The sequence below is a fragment of the Peromyscus eremicus genome, chromosome 6 (assembly GCF_949786415.1).
Source record: "Peromyscus eremicus chromosome 6, PerEre_H2_v1, whole genome shotgun sequence".
Classification (NCBI taxonomy): Eukaryota; Metazoa; Chordata; class Mammalia; order Rodentia; family Cricetidae; genus Peromyscus; species Peromyscus eremicus.
In genome coordinates this window covers 74,449,334-74,461,722 of record NC_081421.1, presented here as the reverse complement: position 1 = coordinate 74,461,722, position 12,389 = coordinate 74,449,334, and the positions used below count along the sequence as shown (strand labels likewise).

At 49.3% G+C, this 12,389-nt stretch overlaps 1 protein-coding gene across 1 annotated transcript in view; it reads left to right on the top strand.

Annotated features, from left to right (window-relative positions):
* Ptgfrn (prostaglandin F2 receptor inhibitor) overlaps nucleotides 1-12,389 on the top strand; it is a 71,088-nt gene that overhangs the window by 479 nt on the left and 58,220 nt on the right. The window lies entirely within an intron of this gene.

The window sequence follows — 12,389 nt, the reverse complement described above, 5'->3', positions numbered from 1 at the left end:
CGCTCTCTACCTGTTGGCCGCCGGGAACCGGGCTCACCTTGAACTCCCGGCCCCGGAAGATGCGGGCGGCCCCGGCCCGCGTGCACGGCTGGGCGGAAATATGAGCCTTTGCTGTGCCCCGCCATAGCCGCGGCTGGTCCGGATCGCTCTGCACTCGTCAGCCCATGCTGAGTTGCTTTTCTAGGGGAGCAAGAGAATCCAACTTCCTTCCACGAAGGTCACTGGGTGGCCCAGAGCGTTACAGTGACAATCGTGTACTGTCCCTGTCATTTTAGTTGTGGCTAGATGTGCCTCAGTGTTTCCTTCCAGCTTTTCCTGAAGCCGACTAGGCTCTGATTTATACACAAAGACCCAAGAGCCCTGCTTCCCCAACTTTTCTACCTGTTACTTCCCTTGTTACTGCCCCTTTCTCTTCTACCCTCCCGAAATCCTTGGTGCCTTCCCGTGGTTCGGCCCAATGTCCTCCCCCCACCCTAGGAATCTTTCCTGGGCTTTCCCCCCCTCTCTCCATTTTCCATTCACTCCTTACACAGACACCATCTTCACGTAGATACACACAGGGTGATCTTAACCAGCCACGAGATGTATTTATTTAGTGCCTGCCATGGTACAGGAAGGCAGATCCCCAAGTGCGGTTATATGGTTGGATCCTTGTGATCAGTGTCATCTAGGACAAGCGGAATTCCAGTCTCAGCCCTAGGTTCCCTTCCAAGCCTCTGCAGAAGACAGAGCTCAGTCTTTTGCAGGGCACGTGTTGTGTTGTCTATCCCAGCCAGGCCTCAGCTGCATATAGGATAAATTACTGCACTTCTGGTGGCCTGAGGGTCCCAGTGGAGGCCTCCCTCCACCACCCCCTTCCTGCTGGCATTAGGACTTCACTGTCCCAGCCCCCATGAGCCCTGGCTGCCTGCAAACTAGCCTTTCTAGCTGCTAGTGTGGTACTTTACCTCTGAGGGCTTTTCTGGAAATGACTCCCTCCAAGAACTCATCTAGCCACAATCCTTCAGCCACAGCCCATGTACAGAAGGCATCCCGTGGTCCTCTGTGGTTTCTGATTCACGCTTTTTAAAATTTCCCCTGCTAGGCGCCTGCCCTTGTAAGTTCTGTATTTGTTGCACATTGCTGGGGATGGTCCACACCATTTAATTGGCTTACGTGTCCGGGTCAAGCAGGGCCATGGCCTATGGCTGCACAGATTGTGCAGGGCACCACCCCCATCTGCTACTCACTTTGTGGTTTATGTGAATGACTTTTCCTAGAGTGGTCAGTTTGCAGTCTGTGTATGAACCAGTTAGGAGGGTAGCATGAGGTAGAAGTTTAAAAATAGTGCCCTTGAGCACTTTTAGGGTTGTAGCTCTGTGGAAGAAGGCTTGTGTAGCTTTGCTAGGCTCTGGATTCCGTCTCTCATTCTAAACAAATAAACAAACAAACCACAGCCAACAACACAGGAAAAAAAGCACAGCTTGGGGAAATTGTGGTAGTATACTCATGCATCCAACCTTGATGAGACGTAAGGAATTTTGGGAGTCACTGGCTAGTGCGGGTTCACCAACAATTCTCTGAACTGGTGATGTGCTGCCTGCAAACTGCCCCTTGGCACCTCACGGGGTGCAGCTTCTGTCTGACCCCGGCCGGAGGCAGCCTCCCAGTGTGCCATCATTCTCCAGACACACTGAATCCGGAAATGGAGTGTGTTGGTAAGCACGATCATCTTCCCTCAGGTCTTGCTCCCAGGATAGAATCTTGATGTCACTGCTACTTGCTTGGTGGTCGTCTGTTCTGTGACCTCCACCTGTACCCTGGCCCTTTGTTTTGTAGCTTTTCCTAAGCACAGGTTCAAGCTGTGTCCACCTTCTGAGGGAGCCCCACACCCCACTCATTCCACACCCCGTCTTAGCCAAGGTCCTGGCGGTGCCCCACCAAGACAGCTTCTGACCCCTCATGTTGACCTTTTCCTCCTGCTTCCTTCTAAGGTGACCATTTTTGTGATGGATGATTTTGGGGCTCTCTCCTGTGTGCACTGAGCTCTTGTGATTTTCCTACTAGGAGACGCCTCTGTGCTCGCTCCCTACTCTTTCCGCTTTAGCTATTTCATTCTAAGCACCTGTTTGCTAACATTCATGGCCTCTGTGGGCCTTCTAGCCCTCCTCCTGACCTCTTCCCTGTGTATCTCCATTTGCCCCGGAAGCTCACGTCCCCCTTGAAGCTTTCTTATTAAGCCCGCCGACCAGGATCAGGCCAGAACTGCTCAGTCTCAGCTCCTTGTCTGTGTTGCTCCTTCATCCCTTATTCGACATGCCATTTCTTAAGTGCCTACTCTCTGTGACAGTGTGTTGAGTATTGGGAGTCCTCCAGCAAATGACCAGGGTATAGCGCCTCATTGAGTGTTTGACGGGGCTGAGTGGTCAGGTGATAAAAAAACAATACCACCCCTGACACCAGCCCGGCACTGGGGAGAAGCAGGGAGGAGGGGGATTCATTTTGACTTGGGTTGGGGTTGCTTTTGCTGAAGAGGTGACATTTGAGCTGAGCCTTGAGGATAATTAGAATTTTGAAAGGAAGGATAGAAGAGCATCGCGAGCTCTGGGGAAAAGCAGAAAGTGTGGGTGAGTGGAGTGTGTGGCTCCTTCAGAAATGGCACCCGGGTTCCATGTAATGGGGTGGGAGGAGGATGAGATGATTGGGCTTGGGGGTGGGCTGGCTTAGGGGGAGGTGCTGGAGACTCTGTGTGCTGTGTGGACTAGTCTGGCCTGTGAATTGTTGGCTCCCTGGGGGTGGCCAGGCAGCCTGTGTTTTATGTCATGGCTTCCGTTCATGACACTGATTGTCATTGTCTGTTCCTGGGTCTTACATCTCCACCTGATTTATCTCCCAGGGGCAGGGACCCCATTGGTCTTGCTCTCTTTCTATTCTCTTAATAATAGACTGTCTAACACATAGGGAGTGTTTGAACACCTGTAAGTAGGTAGCCATGAAGAGTTTGCTGGGTGAGACTAACACGACACGGGGTGGCTAAGTCCTTAACTGGTGTGCAGCATCAGACCTAGAGATTGTGGAGAGTTATTAATATATTCTCTATAGCTTAAAAAAAGTTGCAAATCCACTGAAATAGCTTTTAAGTGACAAAAGCATCACATCCATATTTTCAAATTCAATTGCTGTAAAAGAGTATTATGTTAATTAGTCAGATTAAACTGCCTTAACAGATATACTCCCACTCCTACCTAGCACAGTGGCTCAAACAATAGGACTTTTTTTTTTCTTCTTCTTTTTTTTTTTTTTTTCTGTAACAGTGGCCAGGGAGTGCTTCTGAAAGCTTAGGTGGGGTCTTGTTTCCTCGACACTCTTCTGGTCCCAGGTTGGTGACCCCTTTCACTCCTGGTTTTTAAGATCACTATATTTTTTCATGCTTATTTTTCCAGCCCCTCAAAGGAGGGAAGCAGCTTGGATATCGTAATGGACACTTCACAGGCCAAGCTTGGAAGTGATATCATTTTTGTGCATATTCCACTGGAGACAAAGTGTATCTGTTAAGTTCCGTGTCACACTAGCTGCAAGGGAAGCTGAAAAACACAGAGGAACCTGGCAGCCATCTGCCAGCCACTGTAGAAAACGGAAGGATGGATTTGGGATTTGGAGGGGCACCAAGCAGTCCTTGTCAATTATAGAGGATGCATGGTACAAGATAAACTAAGTCCTTTTTTGGTGGTACTAGAGAATGAAACCAGGACCTGTACACTCTGCTGTTGAGCCTCATCCCCAGCCTTGTTCTTTTCTGGTGGCCATCTGTGAGGGTTTTGCAACCTGAAAGGCACAGAGCACCACTAGCTATCACTTTAGTGGCAGGCTTTTGGATACGCTCTGGCTCTGTCCATCATCAAATCTTGGGAAAGGTTCAGTTATTGTCATCTTCTAGATGAGGAACTAGGTGCCCAGAATAGTGGAATAACATGTTCAATCGTGGCCAAACTCCATCCTGTCTATGCTAAGGATCACCTGACCATGGTTCACCATGCCCATTATGCTGCAGACTGTTTGAGATTCATTTGGATGAAGAAAAGATGATCATGGGTAGAAAACAAAGCCGTAATTAAAAATAGGATCCGGGGTGTGCAGGGCCCAGGTGCAATCCAGAAGGGAACAGTGGTGTCAGCATGCACCTCTCAGATGTGACAGTCTGCAGCCCATGCAGGTCCTCATGCCTGCTCAGAGGAATGGGGCTGATGTGAAGCTTGCTGCTCCACAGGGCACTGGATAAGGAGGAAAGCTCACAGGAGAACCACGTGTGAATCCCTCTAGCTTAAACAGCCTTTGAAGTGCTGTGGTCTTCAGAGATTCCTTGGCACTTATTTCAGCCTTGTTAACAGAATTCCTGTATCTGCCAAGCTGATGAATGCTTGCCCTGGCTATAATTATTCTTATTAGCCTGCTGGATAGGAGCTGTAGCTGTCGGTGATATTCCTTACAAGGCAGTTGGGCTAGGCAGCTTTTATATGGCTATTTGGTTGTAGTGATGAGCTGCTGAGCTGATTTTTCTCCCTATAGCTGAATCTATACTTACGTATTGGCGCAGCGTCTGGCAGTGAATAAAGTGTGGGCTTGTCTGTCGGAGTGCGTCTGCGTCTCACTTTATCAAATGAAGTTGGTGGAAGCTGTCAGGACCAGTTCATAGCTGTTTGGTTTAATTGCATTGGTTTCTTTAAGGCAGGGCTGCTGCTAGGCCATTTGACTCTGCTTTGGGAAAATAACTCGAACTGGCAAAAAATTCTAAATAATTTATCTTCTGGAAAAGGCGAAGTGCTGGAGTTGGCACAGTCGGTGCTTTTTGTGTTTTGTTTTTTGTTTTTTAGTTTTTTTTTTTTTAGATCTTGGACTACCCCCCACCAGCACATCCACACATCAATTGTAGTCTTTGGGAAGCAGCAGGCTCAGACCCAGTGGCAAATACTGTCACATCCCGACAGTGTGATTTCCAGAAGACAAAAAGACAATAGAAGTGTGTATTTCTGTTCTTTGAATGCTGATGTCTCTCAGTGCTCCCGGAGTGTGTGTGCTGGATCATGGAGTCGCTAAGTGGCACGATTCAAGTTTAAGCACGACATTCCGATGCTGTACCTGCAGTCTGTTTTACACTTCTGTAACGTGGAAGCGTTGGTATCACTTGGAAGGTTTCGGGGGATCGAGGGACCAGGCATCATCAGATGCTGCTCTATCTTGGGTGAAGCTGACTGAGAACGTTAAAGAGCGTCCATGCTCACAGGTTGAAGGTTTGTTGTAGAGTGTGTGCTGCCATGGAATGTAAATGACATAGAAGCTCTTTGCGGACAGAGAGGTTACGTCTCAGACCTTAAAAGCAACTATGAGCCAAGAATGTCTTGGAAATGGTTCTTCCTTGTTCTTCTTTAAAGCTGGAGTAGGCCAGCACTTCGCAGCCTATGGGCTGGGGTGAGGGATCCCTGTCCGTTTCATGTGGGTTGTAGGTGTATCTGTATTCTGGTGGCTGGCCCTGGGAGCCCATGATCAAAGGTGGTCTCTAAGCCCTTGAACCTTGTAGATAGTATCATTGCTGAATGCAATGATGAAGGCTAGTGGATATCGCTTTCACTTAGGGAACCTCAGCACTCCCACCCCTGCCTCAAGATGAGCTATTTGAAGATGGAAATGGAGTCAGGTTTGATGGTGTCTGCTGCTAATCCCAGCTTTATAGAGGCAGAAGGTTCAGGGCTAGCCTGGGTTGTATAGGGAGACTTTGGGGGGGGGACGGGGGGGGGGGAAGAAGCAGAAGAAGAAAGTAGGAAGGGAAGGAAGAAGCTAAGCAGCTTAGTGGCAGATCCTGAGCCAGGGTCGGTTACACAGGTCGGCATCTTGAGTGCCGGGGGACTCTGAAGTGACCAGAGCAGGGCAAATCCAGGTCTCCCTTACATGGTGACACCAAGTGTACTAGCTGTGAGGTTAGGACCTTCACAGAAAGTGGGTCCAAGAGTTGGTTTGACAGCAGATCAGAAGGGAAAGTTCTAGAAGTAGTCGTCTGAGGGTTGGGAAAAGAGCGACGAGAGCACCCCCTTGGAAGTGAAGCAGAGATGAGTGGGAGCGTGCTAAAGAGGGAGTGGGGGTGGAGAGCGCTGCTGCAAACCAGGATAAAGAGAGAAAAGCGTGGGCCTGGCGTGGAGGTTCTCGCCTGTGGATGCAGCCCTCACAAGGCTGTCCTTGGGTTGGGACCCTGAAGTTTGACTACAAGGTGGTATTGAAAACAAATGCTGAGGAGTCAGTGGGTCAGGGAGGACATTCTTGACATGGGCTGCCACTGGCCCTCTCAAGGAGTGACAAGTAGAAGACTGCTGTGGAGGTGGCATCTGTTCAGTGTGATCCAGGGGACACTAGCGTGTGGAAGAGGCACCTGGGAAACCAACCAGAGAGCGAGAGAGAGGAGTAAGCATGACTTAGTCCTAGGTGGACTCCAGAGAACAGGGACACCAAGTTGGAGCCCAACACAAGTTCTTGACTTTGCATGGTCCAGGAAGAGTTGGGGGAGGAACAGGCAGAATTTGTGAGGAGTGGTTTAGTGTGGAACATGGTTCCTGAAGTCCTCTCAGCCTCTGAAGCCCTGGAATGTCCCCACAGTCCCCAGACATTGTAGGGAGAAGTTTTCGGTATGGTTTTTTTTCTTTCTTCTCTGCATGTCTAAAGTTTTTGGGTATTATCTAACGTCTGAATCAGTAGAATTAACTTACTCCCTGACAGTTATTTTTATGTCTTGTGGGTGTGCGTGCATGCGTGCGTGCGTGCATGCATGCGTGCGTGTGTGTGCACATGCATGCGTGTGTGGCTTGCTGGCTCGGAAGCCCCAGGGATTCACCTGTCTTCACCACACTAGTGCTGGCATTACTAATGTGCGTCACACCTGGCTTTTTATTTGCGTGCTCGGAATCAGACTCAGGTCTTTGTGATTGTGTGGCAAGTCCTCAGCTTACTCAGGCATCTCATTTAGCTCCCTTGGGTGAGTTTTGGAAAAATTATTTTAAAAGGAAGAAAGAAAAGTGTTTGTGGTACTGGGCATCACACCCAAGGCTTTGTGCATGCTCTACCACTGAGCCACGTGCCCAGCCCATGTGTGCCATTGTGTAACCCACCTCTTTTCTGTCTGTATTACCTAAGAAGGCTTCAGGAATTTGTTACAAATGATTACATGTATGATCTTAAAAACTCTTTCTGTACCCAGTACTCTTCCTATCCCACCCCAACTCCCAGTTGAAAATAAGTTATGTGGAGAAAAAAATAATTGGGTCTAGGTTTTGGAACCAGCCTCCTCTGAACCCTGCCTCCTGGACTGTGGACCGTAGGCAAGTTTCTTTACTACTTTGAACCTCACTTTCCATCTCTGGGAAATGGGAAGAACGCCTCTCTTGTAGGATTATCATCAGTATAAGGATTATCTTTAAAATGCAAGCATTCCAGTTAATACATATACATTTCTAGTGTTGTCTGGGACCACAGCAGCTTCCCGGGGGACTTTCTAGACCCAGTCTAATCTGCTGAATCTGAGTCTGCCTTTGAACATATTTCTAGGAGGCTCAGCAGCACACTAATGAGTAGGAAGTCCTGGTCTGTGAGGGTGCTTAGCACACAGACTACATGGCAGCCTGGCTTTCTCAGTGAGCACTGGGGCAGAGGTCTCGGCGGTGGTAGGAGTGGGTCAGAGCTGGGCTTTGTGGATGTGGGAGGTACTCTGTTAGCAAGGAACGATGGCGATAGTGTGGGCACGCAGCGGAAACGGCCAGCTTGGTTTTGTGTTTAATCCACCAAATTTGGCACGTAGGAGGGATGACATCATGCCTTTTCATGGAATGAGGTTAGAAGGATGGGGGACCAAGGACTCGAGGGAGCCGCTGAAAACATCACAGGGAAGGTTGGCCAAGGAGAGCAAGCAGGACAGACAGGTGACTGAGACTTCAAGGCTTGGTGACTCGGCATGGGATTTGAGGGGCCAGAACCCAGAAGCTCCAGTATTAGAAGTCTGTGGGGCAGTAGATGGGACGGCCAGTCATCAAGGAAGCATTTCATCAGTCTTGCTGCTGTTTTGGTCAGTTTAGCTCCAATATCAGACTAGGGTGGGCCTCAGATACGTAGGCAAGAGCCATGCAACTTTTTAGAAGCCTCAGCTCTGGGTGTGGTGGGCAAAATGGTGAAAACTGGTGACTGTGATAAGCCGGGGCTGGGGAGCAACCGATACAAGAATTCTCTAGGAAATCCCTTCTCTCCTCTATATAGTGTTTGGCGTGGACCAGGCTTTACACTTTCCATGTACTGACTTGTTGAGTAGGCTTTGTAACCACACCATTATTAACCCCACTCGGTAGGTGAGGGAACCGAGGCACAGTGAAATAAATTGCCCAGGGTCACACTGTAAGTGACAGCTGTTGAAACAAACCGCACACATCAGTCAAATGGATCTCTGCACACTTTGAGGAGGAGTTGATACAAGTAGCTAGCATGTGCTAACAATCGTCTCACTGTCTTTTAAGACCCGAGGCTTGGATCCTGGCCTCATTCCTTCTCCTCACTAGTTTCTTGACCTTGAACAAATTGCTGAGTAGCTCTTAGCCCCTGTGAAAAGGATTAGTTTAGCTGGTCCTGAAGGGCTCCCCTTCCATCTCCAGACTTCTTTGAGCATGCTGACTCCCGCTGTCGGCCATATGGGCCTCTTGGTTGGCCCTGGCTTTGCTGGCTGGTTGCCATCTCCCCCAGCCCTGCTCAGGTCTGCAGCCCATGCCTGGGTGTTGTGTCTCGCTTGGCTGGCCTGGGGCTGGTCACTGCTTGGTGCCACCAAGGGCTCTGGCTATTGTCTGCTCTTCTGTGTAGTGTAGAAGCCACTGCCCTCCTCCCAGCTCATTTCCTGTGCTGTGACATGGGATCTCTTTCTAGGCTCTCTGGGGTCCTGGGGTCCTCATCCCCAGTTAACTGGGCTTCCAGACTGATTTCAAGGAGGGGGGGGGACCAACACAGAAATGATAAAACCCATACAGCATTTGAAAGTGGCTGACTGTTAATTATATTACTGCCCTTTTATGTGTTGCTGTAAGTTTTGATTGAGGATATTCAGTGTTAGTAGGTGGAGATTATGTGATTAAGTCCCAACCTTCCGAAATGTAACTTGTGTTTTCTTCTACCTTTATCCTTTGGGTCTCCTACAGAGCCTGATTGATGGCTCTGCCCTACAGGAATGTGCTTGTGCCTTTGCGCTTACCCAGCTGGTGCCCTCTCCTTGTTTATCTCCCTCTCCCCTCTCTCCTGCTCTCTGCTTCCCTGCCCGCTCCTGCCCGTGCTGGCTTCAAATGCATGGTGTCCCTGCTGCAGCCTCCCAAGGGTTGCAAGCATGTGTCACCATGTCCGTACAGCAAGAAGGGATACCGGTATTTAGATGCGTCTCAACACTGACACTGTTCTGGATTTGACACCCTTCCTGGAGGGGTAGGAGCGTTCAAATTCTGACACCCCCCCCCCTCCTCCCACACGAGCCCTGGGGTTCCTGAGGGTTTTTCTTCTCCCTGGGTCTGAAAGGGGAGGGTTCAAGATTGTTGCTAGGCACCAACCCACTGAGGGAGGCGTCCTAGAAAGCTTGTGAGATACTGGGAGGAGCCTGTGCTTCTGGCCTATCACTTGATGCATCTTGGCTGGTGCCCAGTCCTCCCTGGCTGCTTTGAGGTGCAGCTAAGTCCAGCAATGCTGCCTCACTTGTTTTGTGTGCTGATATTGACAAAAGAGAGCCCCCTTTAGGAGTGAATTCTGTGTGCTAATAGCTTGCTACTTTGCCCTGCTCTAGAGGTGATGGGGTCAGCCCTGCTTTCTAAATGCATTGTCTCCCAGGATGACCAGGGGTGACGTTGGACTTGGTGTTGATCCAGGGTGTTGCCTCTTAGCTTATATTGCAGTGAGGAGCCAAAAAAAAAGCACTTGGCACAGCTATTCATTTTTCCATTTTTCTGAAAGCTGGCACATCCAAATGTTTTTTTATTTATTAGAAGACATTACAGTCTGTCATCCTTGATTGAGAAATCCATACTGTAAATCCAAGTTAAGACGATGATGCCTGACCCAGGGCCGGGTACATGGCGGACACTTTGTCATGTTCGTCAGTGGGCACAGCTGTGGCTCTAGGAACAAATGATTTGTGCCTGACTGCTGGTCTCCTCTGCAATACAAGGCATTCCTGCTTTCCCTCAGCAGCACCGGGGACTATTTACCATGTTCCTGACACCGTGACACATTACAAAGGAATTGAACGCAGCTCCAAGAAGAAATGGAGCCAGTTGTAACTGGGCAGAGGGGTGGGTCCTAGGTGATTCTAAGGGTCTGAGCGAATCAGTTCTTAGATGGCTGTGCACATGGCCATCAGAATTAAAGGGTGTAACTGGGGCCAGGGGCTGTTAGGGAACAGTGTCACAGAGCAGGTGGGCCAGAGAGTGGAGAGGTGTTCAGGTAGGAAAATGACCCCTGGGAGGAGATGAATGTGTCCATCTTGGCATCCCATTTAGGGATTAGCTGACTTAAGCTGAGAAAGTAAGAGACCTCAGGGGCTGTGGATATTAAATTCTGGGAAGGGGAGTGGGTGGAGCGGAAGACTGTGTGCGCAAAGTCACCCTGGAAGGTGTTGGCAGCATCATCAGCGCCCACAGAGCATCCTGAGCCACATGCACACACGCGGCATGTGAAGTCTTCTGGGGCTTCCAGGAAGCAAGCCTGTTAAATGAAGGTGATAAGTCAAGCCATAAGCCTATTTTTGGTTGTTTCTTACAAGGAAAACAGCTCACCAAACAATTACTGATGTTCCCCTTAGGTCGTTTAACACGGCGTTTCTTCAGAGGACTATCACCCGAGGAGAGGAAGGCTGGGATGTTAGTTAGTTTTCTACGGAAACAAGGTTTATGTAGCTGCGGAGCTTATTTGTTGGAGTCCCACTTTAATAACCATTTATCCCACAAACAGGTTTATCTGAAACATCGGTATGAGTCCCAGGAAGTGCAGTGTGGTGCCTGGTGCATAAGTAAATGGGAAGTTCCTCTCTTTGGGCATCCCTGGAGGGTCACAGAGGCAGAGAGGCTTCTTGTTCGTCTAAGTGTGTAGTGGCACGAGTCTTTGTATGCTTGAATGTACTTATATGCTTTGAAAGTACCTCAGGTTTATGTGACTATTACATAGTATTCATATGGTACGTACGTACGTACACACACACACACACACACACACACACACACACACACACGTACACACAGCATATGTTTTTGTATTGGAAACTGAACCTCAGGCTTCACCCAAGCTAAGAAAGCACTCTACCACTGAGCTGTATGCTTAGCCACCACTTCCCCGCCTTTTGATTTTGAGACAGGGTGCCCTTACATTACTGAGGCTGGTCTCTCACTCACACGGTAACCTAGGCGGACCTTGAACTTGGAATCTTCCTGCCTCAGCCTTTTGAGTAGCTGAGGTCACAGACACAGCTAGTCTTGCTGTTGTGTGTGTGTGTGATCTGTTTTTGTTATTACTGCAGTATTTAGGAAGAATTGCTTGTGACTTGATCTCTAAAACAAAAACTTGTAGAAGAGGAAAAATAGAGTCTACTCATGGGGGAAAAAAAACAACAGAGACGATCTCCAGCACACACACACACACACACACACACAAACATGTGCACAGTGAGAAAGTCTCCAGTGCACAGTGAGAAAGTCTCCATCCTTCCCGTGGATCGCCTCTGTTCTCTTGGTGGCTTGTGTGTAAGATGCTCCACTCTTAGATTATCAGTATTGTCCCCTCACTGTCCCCACCCCTTCCTCCCTTTGTGGGGTTGGTGTAGCCTCTCTGGCACCAACAGCAGCATCTCCCCCCCTTCCCCGCCCCTGCTGACACACACACACCTCCCCAAGCCTCATCCTGATGTCCATAGTGAGGAGAAGAGACTTCCTTCACCCCAGTGCTCGCTTCCAGCACCTTGTGGCTCGGTTGGTCCCAACCACAGCCAGTCTGCTTGTCATCGCTGTTGTAGCAAGCAGCCAGCCCTGAGCCACGTCTCAGGATAGGGCAGTGAGGCCGCTGCCTGCAGCCTGTGCCCCGTCTCACTGTCTGCCTCATCCAAACCCATTATTTATTATCTACCCTGTGCCAGTCATTATTCTAGAACCTGGGGCACATAAGGACGTAGACACAGTCCCCTGACTCCTTAACTGACAGGTTTGACATCCATGGGAGGAGAGGTGGCATTGGAGAAATGACCAAGGGTCATTAAAGACTGAAAGTTTAGAAACAGTCAAGGAAGTTGTGGAGCGTTCTGCTACTTCAGGTGGAGGTGCTTTTGCAGAAAGGCTAAGAAAGCAGGTGTGTAGCTGGATTTTTCTTTG